Consider the following 15,322-nt stretch of genomic DNA (forward strand, 5'->3'; position numbering starts at 1 on the left):
ATAGTAACATAATACTTGATATTATAGTGACAGAACACATGGTATTATAGTAACATAGCACTTGGTATTATAGAAACAGAACACTTGATAGTATAGTAATAGAACACTTGATGTTATAGTGACAAAACGCTGGATATTATAATGTCAGAACACTGAATAATATAGCGACAGAACACTTGAAACTATAGTGACAGAACACTTGATGTTATACTGACTGAACACTTGATATTATAGTGACAGAATGCTTGATGTTATAGTGACAAAACACTGGATATTATAATGTCAGAACACTGAATAATATAGCGACAGAACACTTGATACTATAGTGACAGAACACTTGATGTTATACTGACTGAACACTTGATATTATAGTGACAGAATGCTTGATGTTATAGTAACAGTTCTGTTCTATTACTAAACTATAAAGTGTTCTGTCATTATAATATCAACTGTTTTGTCACTATAACATCAAGTGTTCTGTCACTATAACATCAAGTGTTCTGTTAGTATAGTATAAAGCGTTCAGTCCTATAATATCAAGTGTCCTGTCACTATAGTATCAAGTGTTTTGTCATTATAATATCATGTGTTGTGTTAGTATAATACCAAGTGTTCTGTTAGTATAGTATTAAGTACTCTGTCACTATAATATCAAGTGTTCTCTGTTATAATATCAAGTTTTCTGCCACTATAATATCAAGTATTATGTTACTATACTAAACAGTGTTCTGTAACTATAATATCAAGTGTTCTGTTACTATAGTATCAAATGTTCTTTACTACAATATCAATTGTTCTGTCATTATAATATCAAGTGTTCTGTCACTATAATATCAAGTGTTCTGTTGGTATAGTATAAAGCGTTTTTAGTATAATATCAAGAGCTCTGTCAGTATAGTATCAAGTGTTCTGTCATTATAATATAAAGTGCTACAGAACTATAATAGTGAGCATTTTATCACTATCATATCAAGTGTGACGTCACTACAATAACGAATCATAATAAGACTGATAATGATATCATTTCTCATCACTATCATATCAAGTGTGACGTCACTACAATAACGAATCACAATAAGACTGATAATGACATCATTTCTCATCAAGCGAATGTAAATTTCCAGTTAGAAACTTACATCCCACAGTCAGTATTTCAACCAATCCCCGAAGGTAATGTAGACGGACAGAGTTGTAACCATATTTCTTATCGGACTCATTGACTTCCAAACCTGATATAACTTACTTTTATTAAACGAGTGTAAAAATTTTATTACACACGACATTACTCACACTTTCCCCCGTTGGGACAGCAGAAAGTCCATTAATTTACAACGCTAAAATCAGGGTCAGGGGTTTGGTTCCCCACAGTGGACACAGCAGATAGCCCGAAGCGGCTTTTCAAAGAGAAAACCCCACACATGCTGATTTGTAAGTGAATCATTCAAACAAAAATCTTAATAAAAAGTTAAAGTAAATCCCTTGAGAGAATACAAGAAAACGCATAATCACAAGTACTTTAAATGAAATGTTCTACAAATTTCAAATAATTAACTCGTAGAAACAAACTGATAATTTCTTAGAGTACTTCATGATATGGTTACTAATAGAATAACTAATAAATAAAGTAAAACTTCCTCAGTTCCACAAAAAACAAATGTTAGGAGCAGCGTTCTGGTATCAGTCGACTGACAAACTCCTTCACTCTGACCAGTGAGCCTAATTAAAGCTAGTTTTGGTCTCCTTATTACTCAACAATTGTCCGAATAACCTGAAACAGCATTGTAGTAATCTGATGCTTCAGGTTTCACTAAAGTTTACATTATCTCTATTTCTTGGGTTCCACTATCACATTCGTGCAGTTCGCTTTCGTGGCCACGTTACACTTCATAATACGATGTATAACGTTTGCCATCTTTAAGAAAACCGCAGCTGTTTGAAAAATAAACTGATATCAGGTGTGAAACAGATATGGAGGCCATAACTTCCTTAACTAAACCTTTCAGCACATTTCATAACTTCTAATATACCACAATATTTTCTTTCTGTGAACTAAAACTCTGTAAATTGATATAAAAAGATACATGAAGATAAATATAGTAAATTATACCTTTTACTAAAAGAAAAAAAAAATCCTATAAGTAATCATTGTGCTGAAACCCAGCGATTCGTTTAAAGACAGCACTGTAGTAGCTCCAGGGATGGGGGTTGATTGGGATAAGGTATTCAGCCATTTTTGGCAAATTGTGATTTCTCAGAGGTGATTAATCTTATTTTATAATGAAATAAATCAGAACTGATTACGTTAAGAGACAAAAAAGCAGAATGAATAAACTGTCCGCTTGTCGAAGTTCCTTCTTTGAGTGCTTAATAGCCGATTATTTGATTTCTAGGGATTATTTTAAAGTTTTAACAGACAGCAGTAAGGGTTTTGTTTTTTGTTGTAAACGTATCTCTGTCTCACTGGTATGTGTGTGTATATGTATATATTGCTATAATATTGTTCTTTCGTTAGGCTGGTTCTGTAAAATCATTTGGTAAAATATAATGCTCAGTTCACACTACGTGTCAATTTGTTTGTTTTTAAGCGCAAAGCTACTGAATGGACTGTATGTGATATGCCCACAAAAGGTATCAAAACCTGGTTTTTAGCATTATAAGCCTTTAGACCTGCCGCTGAGTCACTTAGGGCTCACTTTAGTTGTAGGCCTAAGTAATTTTATGAACAATGTTCAAACGGAAATACCTTGCTAATTCTACTACAACTAGCGTCAATAAAATAACATTACTGCACAATCCAGTGATTAATCGATCGTTCAACTGTATATACATGGTAATTAGCACTGATAGAATCATTTCACTGAACTGGCTGACTATCTTTTCCCTGTTTCTTTATTTATAATGTTTCTAAACACTTCGTACAGTGTCTCTATTATTATATTCTAGGTATTCTAGGACTAATTTTACGTTATACGTCCTTTAGCTAACATCGAAATTAAAACACTGAAAATGTAATGTACAGCAATGTTATTTCTTTCTTAGTTTCGACATGGATACTCAGATATAAAACTGAAAGTTTCTCATGAGAAACATTAAGTTCAATGGATAGAAACCTCATCGAATGAAATATATTTAGCTGAGAAATCAACGCAGTTGTTCGCTGTTTTAGGTTTAGCCATAAACTTGTCCTACTAATCTAAGCCTTATGTTAGAAAAAAATCACATCTTTTATTGTTATTAGATTTTTATTGTCCTATATTTCTTAACTGATCTCTAAGCAAATAGCTGTAATTGGATGTTGTGTTCTAAAAAACGTGCGATGTAATATTTCAATATTAGTTACATCTTGAAGAAGCCCTAAGTGTAAGTCCACTGAGCGCTAGGTTTCAGCGCAGGACTTCTAAAGCTCTCAGGTGTAGGCCTACTGCAGCGCTGAGATTACGTTCAGGATTTCTAATAGTCACTGTACGATCAAACGTTTATAATTAAAAGAAAAATAAATTTAGTCTTGCACCCATAGTCTCTATACTACAAAATATTAATATAAAGATTTCTATTTAGAGTCGTATATCCAGCATTCAGATGAAATTAATATTGCACACAAGTCTGGAGCCACTGCTGGCACCCATTTCTACTGGATTATCGAACAAAGGTAATTTTAGGCCTAACGAACTTGTTTCAAAATGTTTCGTGACCTTTGGGGGGGGGGGGGAATCCAAAATCTTTTGCACTTCCAAGAACTTTCTGGAGAGAGTCTAACAGATAAGATACGCACAAAATTAAAATGACAGATATCATGATCTAATAAACTGATGTAGATGTCCAAACGTTTACAACAGACAAATTAGACTGGTCTGTTTAAGGGCGTTAAAGTTATCCTTTAGAATACAAGAGTTTACCATTTGATATATCACGCAATCACAGTAATGTCGTATTAGACGTAACTAATATATTGGAAAAGAAAAATGAAAGGTATATATATATATATACGTTTACGACCTGAAAACTTTGTGGTCTCTACAGTATGAATAGATTAAGTTTGTTGATATTTTCTTGAGACAAAAAAAAACATAACAAAGCTCAAGTAGAAGTGAACAACATTAAATTTTATGATATATGCTTGAAACAAGTAAGAACCAGGGAGCAATAGTTTAATTTAACGTGCGTGATTTTGTGTTATTAAACCTCAAGCGTGTAGCCAAATAAATACACGTGAACTATTGGGGTACTGTTCATTTTACTATGTATTCTCATGTGCAATTTGACTTCACGTAGAAAGGCTTTTAAACCAAAAAAATCAAATAGAATATAAGTGAAAATTAAATCGTGTTGTTTTGTTATTGTACAGATCACTTTGAATATGCTTCTCATTATGTAATTATCTAAACAACACGAGCTCAGTTAAAAAGAAAACATTGCATATTCACGAATATGCTCATGTCAGCCTTATTCCATTGTTGAACACTAACGTGTTTATGTATCATTCCGCCAACACTGACCAGAGGTTATAACTGATTTTTCATATCATTCCACCGTTGTTTCGGGATTATTGTGAGATAAGTTTGACATAATATTCAAATATATGAGCCAGATTGAAATAAGAAATTTTCGGAAACTACTGCTGTTAATACTTTAATTTAATGTTAACCTTAGAACTGCTGCTTTTCCTTTGTAACAAGATTCAAAATTTCAAATTCTACTGAGAACTTTAAGCACAAACTATATTTCTAAATATATCCTCCTTTCCTTATCAATAATATTTCCTGTAATCCTGTTAATTACTGTTAAATGACGCTGAAAATAGAAACGTAATAGGCAAGAGAATGTACGTATTATAAACGTTCTACTAGAGAGGCAGTTTTTAATTAATATTGATTAAATATCGATATTTATTTTATCGTTATAAGTTTTTTAAGACTTATTATGTACGTTATGCTTAAGTAGCACCTCGTTACATCGCTTCCGAAGTAAAAAAACGTGCAATTGTAAAGTGTTTCAGTGCAGTTTTGCGCTACTTTGTTTGAAATATTTTTCAGTTTCCTATCTTTTACTTGAGTATAAAAATTATCGATTTCTGGTTTGACAATCAATTAAATACGTAACAAACGAATATCCAACAGCTGTGGAACAGAAACAAATCATATCTACATCTGTTGATGTCGGATTTTGTTTTCACTCGGGGGGAGAACGAATGATGTATTATGAACGAATATATATGCAAAAACGGCTCGTTTGGGTTGAGAAAATATTTTACGTAGAAGAGCGAACAACGTTTCGACCTTCTTCGGTCATCGTCAGGTTCACAAAGAAAGAGGTAACTGACCGGAAGCTGACCACATGTTTGGAAGGGGTTGTGTAACTGAGTGTCGGAATGTAGAGGGCGGTGTTAGATGTTTGAATATATAATTTTATTTTATTATATTTAATATAGGTATAAAGGTGTTCCTTTGTATTGGTTTATTTTGGGTTTAAGTTGTTATATAAGTAAGGCTTCTTTAGTTTTGCGTTTGGTTATGTTTGTTTCTTTATTTAGTATTTGAGTGTTTTCTATGGTTATGTTGTGTTTATTTGACTTGCAGTGTTCGAAAACGTGTGAAGGTGACTTTTTATATTCTTTGAATCTGGTTTCCATTTTTCTACTTGTTTCTCCAATATAGAAGTCGTGGCAGTTATCACATTGTATTTTATAAATAATGTTGGTGTGGTGTTTGTCAGTGTAGTTTTTACATAGTATAGACCTCAGTTTTGTGCCTGGTTTTTGAATAAATTTGGTATTAACTGGAATGTCATATATATTAGATATAATAAAATAAAATTATATATTCAAACATCTAACACCGCCCTCTACCTTCCGACACTCAGTTACACACCCCTTCCAAACATGTGGTCAGCTTCCGGTCAGTTACCTCTTTCTTTCTTTGTGAACCTGACGAAACGTTGTTCGCTCTTGTACGTAAAATATTTTCTCAACCCAAATGAGCCGTTTTACATATATATTTCTCTACAAGTGGGTTTTCTCGACATCACTGATTATAATGAACGAAGTTACGCCCTATATTAGACGTCAATTAGTATAACCAACGTTACACGTATAGCGCTATGCTTGGGGAACCTAAAATAATTTTAATAAGTAGAGATAATAAACAGGATTAAATACTTGAAGATTACGAAATTCAACATTTGGTTAAATTTTACAAAGAAGGTAAAATGGGAAAGTTTGAAGGGTTACTTTCATGTTATGTATTTTTAAACAAAAGACATATAGTATGAAGTTTCAGGCCTACTCTTACGTTACGTATTTTTAAACAAAAGACATATAGTTTGAAGTTTCAGGGCCGCTCTTACGTTACGTATTTTTAAACAGAAGACATACAGTATGAAGTTTCAGGGCTACTCTTACGTTACGTATTTTTAAACAGAAGACATATAGTTTGAAGTTTCAGGGCTACTCTTACGTTACGTATTTTTAAACAGAAGACATATAGTTTGAAGTTTCAGGGCTACTCTTACGTTACGTATTTTTAAACAAAAGACATATAGTATGCTTAATTTTTAAGTAAGAGCTGCAATAGAACTTTTCACCGAAGTGAACGCTTTATTACAAGTTTTACGCATGTCCATATAAATGCGACGTAAGGAATCTTTTACATATATATATATAAATATGTATATGTATATAAATGTTGTGTAAATAAATTAACTGAACGGTTAGAGCAAATTTTCTGCATCTACTGAGGTTACATAACTACAAACTAAATAAAATGTTTAAACTATGTGATGGTCGTTCAAGTCAGTGCAGTAAGTTCCATGATGCTAATTAACATCAACCATATCGTTTCGTAAGACAACGAAACATCACTGATTGCTGTAACAAAAAGTTAGTTGTCATTTGTGGCTTATAAAAAAAAAAAGTCCTTTACTTTGAGATTAAACGTGATTTCTCCCAGCCACACACATCCATAACCTTTGAGATTAAACGTGATTTCTCCCAGCCACACACATCCATAACCTTTTTTTAAAGTGTTGTTAAATTAAAAAACAGAAATTAAAAACTATAAGAGTAAAAAAAAACAAAATCAATTCCCTGTTAACGTTATCAGACTTCTTAGAAATGCAGCGAAAGAAATCTGGAATATAACTTTCTTTGTTAGAAACCGGAAGATTTAAAATGAAAGCTAACATGGATTTAATTCGACGAAGAGGATACATAAGTTCGTAATCCGAGGGTTGCGGGTTCGAATCCCCGTCACACCAAACATGCTCGCCCTTTCAGTCGTGGGGACGTTATAAAGTGAAGGTCAATCCCACTATTCGTATGTAAAGAGTTTAAGAGTTGGCGACGGGTGGTGATGACTAGCTGCCTTCCCTCTAGTCTTACACATTTAAATTAGGGACAGCTAGCGCAGATAGTCTTCGAGTAGCTTTGCGCGAACTTCAAAACAAACAAAGCATTAGCTCATCAAATACAGACATTATTTAGAACTAAATATTTAATATCAAAGTAAGCGTGTTCATCTCCTTTACACGGGAATATCTAATTACATTGTGGATGAAACTAGAATTATATCAAAACAGTTAAATTCATACACAACATTCTGCCTTTAAACCTGAAAAATATTTTGCTCTCAGGTTGAAATTTACCTGTAGCTACAACGAGGTATTTGGGTAATTGATTTAAAAAAAAATGTTTGTCTTATGTGATAACATTCGTAATGTTATTTAATATGATTAACTTTATCTAAATAAATATTTGTACCATTATCTAATGACGGTAAATATATTAAATCTAAAAGATATATACTTGAGTTACACAAAAAGATCCACAAGTTGATTTATCAACATATTAAAACCCTCTTTGGTTGTTGCTGTAAGACGCAAAGCTACACAACGAGTTATCTCTAGTCTACCTACCACTAGTATCGAAACCCAGTGTTTAGCGTTGTAAGTTTACAAACATGTCGTTGTGCCACTGATAGGGAAGAATTTTAATTTAAGATTTTTCATACAGAGTTTCATTAAATAATGTCTTTTGGTATTCTATACCATAATGATTTAATTAAATAATGTCTTTTGGTTTTCTATGCCATAATGATTTAATTAAATAATGTCTTTTGGTATTCTATACCATAATGATTTAATTAAATAATGTCTTTTGGTTTTCTATGCCATAATGATTTAATTAAATAATGTCTTTTGGTATTCTATACCATAATGATTTAATTAAATAATGTCTTTTAGTTTTCTATGCCATAATGATTTAATTAAACAATGTCTTTTGTTATTCTATACCATAATGATTGAATTAAATAATGTCTTTTGGTATTCTATACCACAATGATTTAATTAAATAATGTCTTTTGGTATTCTATATCAAAATGACTTAATTAAATAATGTCTTTCGATATTCTATACCATAATGATTTAATTGAATAATGACTTTTGGTATTCTATACCACAATGATTTAATTAAATAATGTCTTTTGGTATTCTATATCATAATGATTTAATTAAATAATGTGTTTCGATATTCTATACCATAATGATTTAATTGAATAATGACTTTTGGTATTCTATATAAAAATAAATTTATTTCATTTTATCTCACTAGGAGTGACCAAAACTTACTATTGTTTCTCATTTGTAAGCCATTACTTTGCGACATATTTTTAGGTAAACTATCTCTTTATGAAATGACTTTTAATGGACTGTAGCTCTGTAACGAAAATCACATAACTGTAATCGTTATGAATTTCAAAGTGTCTCGGATAGATACCAGAAATATTTAGTATTTATGCAGATTTCCTAGATTCGGATGTAGGGAGGGTATGAAGACATTAAATTTGTCATGTTATCATGGGAATATTTGTGGATTTTAAAATAATTACATTCTGAAGTTCCATTTTGATGGTTTCAATATTTCACTATTTAAAAGTGACACAGATCAAAGTAACGAACCTATATATTATCTCACGCTTTAGTGAACTGAGAAAAAGATATACGTCTAAATCACGAGAAATTCACGTGATTTGAAAATATCTGAAATCATGACAGAAACCTAGTATCATAAACAAACAACTAGCAGAACTATATCTTTAACTAAGCCTGTGAACAAGTTGGAATTTATAAGTGACTGAACTAGAAACTTACACAAAATAGTAAGTACAGAGTGTATCACAAAACAGCTCTAGTTGACAGAAGTTTAACACGTGACGATATATATTTGTAACAAAGACTTGAAACCTTTATTATTGTTAACCCTAAATCACCGTAACTGGATTCATAAACTATAATAGCAATGACACATTAAAAGTACTTGTTTTTATTAACCCTAAATCAGTGCCAACCTACTACTTTTATCGAAGTTAAAACATTTTGTTCTGCTTAGAGTTTTAAAAGTGACATTAACATAACGAAACTTCAGGGGTCCACGTTAAAGTCTAGGCACTGTCTGAAGCTATGATATTGAAAGTAACAAGTTAGGTGGATGATACAGGGACAGGGGCGTAGATCCTGGGGGGAATAGAGGGTATACATCCCCCCTTCATTTTAGGTGGGGGGTATGGTGCATACAATCATACCCTTACAGTTTGGTCTGTTGAATTGTTTTATTGCATCACAGGCCTACAAATTGTGTGTTTGTTCTTGTCATTCTTACCAATTGAATTACATAATTAGGCCTAGATGTAGGCTTTTTCTGTAGCCGAAATGTGCATCTTTAATATAGACGTGCATCTAAGCTTTTCGATCCAAGCGATAGTTCGTAAGTATCAGTCAGTAGGCCTAAGTACACCTGCAAGTATCGTGGCAACAAGGTTACTCTGTGATTTCCTGTTTACAGCTTTCAGGTTTACGTAATCAGAGATTACCAATTTGTAAATTGAACAGTCTACATAAGTGGTTGAAAAAATCATCCCCCCCCATCGGGTGTAAAAATCTACGCCCCTATATAGGGAATAATGTAATAACTAGCTACTAAGATATTTCATAGTTTGTTTGGTTTTCTAGTAGTTTCACTACTTATAGTGTAAAACAACTTTTGTTGATCGAAAACTAACAGCGACTGTGTGTATATTTTCCACCATACTATTGTAGGTTAGCACTAGCATCGCTTATGTGTCAAGTTTGAAAGATATTAGCGTTTCAATGAATTCTGTAAATGGTTTATTTGAGAACTTTGTTCAATATCCCAATTATTTCTCATAGTTAACATCACGAAAAAAACCAGATAGATTTCAATCAGCTATATATCTATCTGTCAAGATTACACCGACCAAAGTAAACCAAAAAAAAGACGTGATTATTATAATAAAACACACCCAGGCGTCTCCTTCTGAGTGCTCGTTGAAAACTAACACTTTCTCTTGTTTCTTGAGAACTTATCGACCATATCAATTAGACTCTTCGGAGCAGTTGAGTTTCAAGTTTCTGTAATATACGAACAGAAGTGTGTTGACGAGTGAGACTTTATAATAATGTGTATACAGGTCTATTACGTTATTGCTGTATTGAATTAAATTAGTTACCGTTTTTTTCATTAGTTTTCTCTAGCGACCGCGTTAACCATACACGAATCAACCAGCTGCATTGTCTTCTTATGAAAAACGAGAATGAACGTGATTACAGAGACATTTAAAGGAAAATTGTGATTTTTTTTTCTCACTTGACCTCTGATTATTTCGAGACTACAAAATGTTTCTTGGAATTTATGAATACTATATCAACAAACCTTCATTTTATTAAAGTGGCGGAAGAATACATAGAACAAGCATAGTTCTTCATTTCTAAACTAATTTTTTGTCATACATGTAGCTCACAGTTAATCAAACTAAAACATACACACTTGCTATTTCACTCCATTACTGTTGATAGTCTTTTCCCCCTGGACTATCTTATAAGGTCGGTTCCTTTAATTTATGGTTTAATAATTTTATTACCACCCTTGGTGAATACCCATAACCAAATGTTTGTATATATATTACACAAAGGTTACCTGGATACCATGTTTATGTACGCATGCGTCCTTAACGTTTTATAACAGTAACTGTCGTAGTTTCCTCCAGGAATGACCCTGTTGTTTTATGATATGAAAAGGTTCTTATATTCATAGAAAGAATCGAATCTGTTTTGAAGTGGCAACAGCAACAACAACAACAAAAGATAAACCAGTACTTTGGAACCAAGTTTCTTTTAGCTAAAAAAGGTGTCTATATATATATATATTTAAGAATTTGGAAAGACTACAATCCAAGGTTCGATTCCTTGCAGTGAACACAGCAGATACCTCTGTGGCTTTTTTCTCAAATAAACAAATAATAGTTTCCTCAATTTTAATATTTTATGAATTATATATCTATATGTACACACTGGCTGTATATAATTAGAAACTACGTTGCTGAACAAAAATATTTATAAACTTATGAATACAGTTAGGCTTAGTGATCGATATAATTCTTCCTCGTTATTGCTACACAATGATCTACAAAATAGAGTTTATCTGTAGACCGTACAGAGAGAGTATGCTTGGACAAACGCTAGTTCGGGTTCTTGGAGCGTTGTAAGTGACGGTCAGATCCTACTATCCGAACACACAAAAGTGGGCAGAGGTTAAGGCATGCTGACCTAATCATCAGTCAGTTCAAAAATAGAGACGGCTATACATAGCTCGTCTTTTTGTAGTTTTGCGAAATAACTCTTAAACAAATATACAAACAACAGTCGAGGTCAGTTTGTTTTAATTTATGTTCAGATTTGCATGAAGGGAACTGAAGCTTCAGTCGTGTATTATAACTTTCGTGGGTCGGATTACTCCAAGCTCATAATAGAATATTAGTCCACTGAGGGCGGAGACGTTTATCAGCAAAAATGCCCCAGATCAGTAGAGATGACAAAGAGATAACTTCCTAGACACGTCCCGTCCTGTTTCTAGAAAACATTGTGCCACGGCAGAAATTCTTCTACTATTTACACACAGCATGTTACAAAATATTTATGTATTCATTAGACTGGTTGGGGTCACTTCTAACTTTAAACAAAATGAAAGGTCTTTTATGTAACGTGAGATGCTGGAAACTAATCTACTACAAATACAAAGTCTGATGCACTAAACCTACACTATAAGAGGAAATATTAAGAACATTAATCTAAGCCTATGGTAAAGAAAAAGGAAATATGAAGTATATTACCCTAAACCTACTGGATAGAAGGAAGAAACATAGAAGTGTGATAACCTAAACCTACCGTGAAGAAGGAAGAAACATGAAGTGTGATAAACTAAACCTACCGTGAAGAAGGAATAAACATAAAGTGTGATAACCTAAACCTACTGGGTAGAAGGAAGAAACATAAAGTGTAATAACCTAAACCCACTGGGTAGAAGGAAGAAACATAAAGTGTGATAACCTAAACCTACCGTGAAGAAGGAAGAAACATAGAAGTGTGATAAACTAAACCTACCGTGAAGAAGGAAGAAACATAAAGTGTGATAACATAAACCTACCGTGAAGAAGGAAGAAACATAGAAGTGTGATAATCTAAACCTACCGTGAAGAAGGAAGCAACATAAAGTATGATAACCTAAACCTACCGTGAAGAAGGAAGAAACATAAAGTGTGATAACCTAAACCTACCGTGAAGAATGAAGAAACATAAAGTGTGATAACCTAAACCTACCGTGAAGAAGGAAGAAACATAGAAGTGTGATAATCTAAACCTACTGGGTAGAAGGAAGAAACATAAAGTGTGATAACCTAAACCTACCGTGAAGAAGGAAGAAACATAAAGTGTGATAACCTTAACCTACCGTGAAGAAGGAAGAAACATAAAGTGTGATAACATAAACCTACTGGGTAGAAGGAAGAAACATAAAGTGTGATAACCTTAACCTACCGTGAAGAAGGAAGAAACATAAAGTGTGATAACCTAAACCTACCGTGAAGAAGGAAGAAACATAAAGTGTGATAACCTTAACCTACCGTGAAGAAGGAAGAAACATAAAGTGTGATAACATAAACCTACTGGGTAGAAGGAAGAAACATAAAGTGTGATAACATAAACCTACTGGGTAGAAGGAAGAAACATAAAGTGTGATAACCTAAACCTACTGAGTAGAAGGAAGAAACATAAAGTGTGATAACTTAAACCTACCGTGAAGTAGGAAGAAACATAAAGTGTGATAACCTAAACCTACCGTGAAGTAGGAAGAAACATAAAGTGTGATAACCTAAACCTACCGTGAAGTAGGAAGAAACATAAAGTGTGATAACATAAACCTACCGTGAAGTAGGAAGAAACATAAAGTGTGATAACCTAAACCTACCGTGAAGAAGGAAAAAAACATAAAGTCTGATAACCTAAACCTACCGTGAAGTAGGAAGAAACATAAAGTGTGATAACATAAACCTACCGTGAAGAAGGAAGAAACATAAAGTGTGATAACATAAACCTACCGTGAAGAAGGAAGAAACATAAAGTGTGATAACCTAAACCTACCTAAAGAAAATATAGAGTGTGATAATCTAAACATGATGAAGTTTTAAAGTTTACATATTTTAGAAGACGTTTTTATTAACAAAAATAAAAGTGTTAAAAAAGGTCTATGAAAATGACGTTCACGTGGAGTTGTTATAAATACGACCGTTCGCATTTGTTCATATATTTTGGAAAAGCGTTCGTTTTTACCAAGAATGTTCAACTCTACATACACGTGAATAAGATAGTCACATGCAAGCAAAATTCTTGTTTGATTAAATAAATAAAGAACGAAAACTCTTAAGGCCTTGTTTGTTCGTTTTGAATATTGCGCGAAGCCACACTAAAACCGCCCCTAATTTAGTGATGCAGTTATCATCACTCACCGTCAACTCTTGGACTACACTTTTTACCAACGAATAGTGGGAATGACCGTTACAATATATCGTTAAAAGGGCGAGCGCGTTTTGGGATTTGAGCCCGCAACCTTCTGATTGCGAGTCGAGAGCTCGATCCACCTGGTCTCCACCAAATTAGGCCTATAGAGTGAGTACGCACTTGTCTGAGAGATTAACTCGTTGTCATATAAAACCGTCTTCATTGAAGATAACAAAACTGTTCCTACATATTATCCTGTTGACTGACGAGTGTTTTAGTAATTAAATCAGAGAGACTAAGGTTCCATAAGATTGGCCTAAAACAGCTCCAAGATCAATATATTTGTGAATAGAATAAACTTAAAAATAATATTCAATACAAAAAAATGTGTGTCACTGGAATATTTTGCCATGGCTTACTGTACAGGGAACAATAACCCCTGCAATGCTGAGGAAAATGTCTCACAGAACATGGCGTCGCATAATATTATGCAGCGTGAATGAGGGACAGCACACAGATACACTGGATACATAAGATATATGGATGGGTAGGGACTTACGGGCCACCCTGTACTTGCTAAATCTAATTAAGCTTATCTAATGTCTTATCATACAAAAGTTTCCATAGCTTTGAAACTAATAAAACTTCAGTAATGAAAAGAACATATCCAAAACTATATTCTCAGGTCTATGGTTTTATCTACTGATCTTCCTTCCATATTTCACTGTTTATTTTTACTTGAAATAGTCAGTCTCCCATGGAACCTGCCTGGCATGGCCGAGCGTGTAAGGCGTGCGACTCCTAATCCGAGGGTCGCGGGTTCGCGCCCGCGTCGCGCTAAACATGCTCGCCCTCCCAGCCGTGGGGGTGTATAATGTAACGGTCAATCACACTATTCGTTGGTAAAGAGTAGCCCAAGAGTTGGCGGTGGGTGGTGATGACTAGCTGCCTTCCCTCTAGTCTTACACTGCTAAATTAGGGACGGCTAGCACAGATAGTCCTCGAGTAGCTTTGTGCGAAATTCCCAAACAAACAAACAAACCCATGGAACCATTAAAACTTTAGTTGTTTTATCCTCCAAGTTAATGTAAATATTAATCGTAATATGTCAAGCCTTCTTTGGTTTTACGTTTTCTTACTTGCTTTGGAACACTAACATGGCTTTTATCTCAAATCGGGCGACAAGAAACACGTAGATTGATTATTATAAAACAAATCAGCTATTTAAAGTGCTGTTGTTAATGTATTCACGTTTTTTAGGCTTAGAATATTTAAAGTGGCTGTAACTCCTGTCCCATTACGATCATACCTATTTAGCATAAATCGTTTTGTACTTCCTATGGTTATAACAAATGTAACGTAATTATTACAGACACGGTCTTTACAAACTGTCAATACTCTAAAGCTGGACAATGAAAAATCTCTGAATGAATGACTCTGGCAGTCTATGTAGGCAGTCGGCAAACACGTTAGAAAGCAA

At 33.5% G+C, this 15,322-nt stretch overlaps 1 protein-coding gene across 5 annotated transcripts in view; it reads right to left on the reverse strand.

Annotated features, from left to right (window-relative positions):
• Positions 1 to 15,322, reverse strand: part of LOC143250415 (uncharacterized) — a 209,273-nt gene that overhangs the window by 90,764 nt on the left and 103,187 nt on the right. The gene's annotated exons all lie outside the window — the stretch shown is intronic.

Source organism: Tachypleus tridentatus, chromosome 5 (assembly GCF_004210375.1).
Source record: "Tachypleus tridentatus isolate NWPU-2018 chromosome 5, ASM421037v1, whole genome shotgun sequence".
Lineage (NCBI taxonomy): Eukaryota > Metazoa > Arthropoda > Merostomata > Xiphosura > Limulidae > Tachypleus > Tachypleus tridentatus.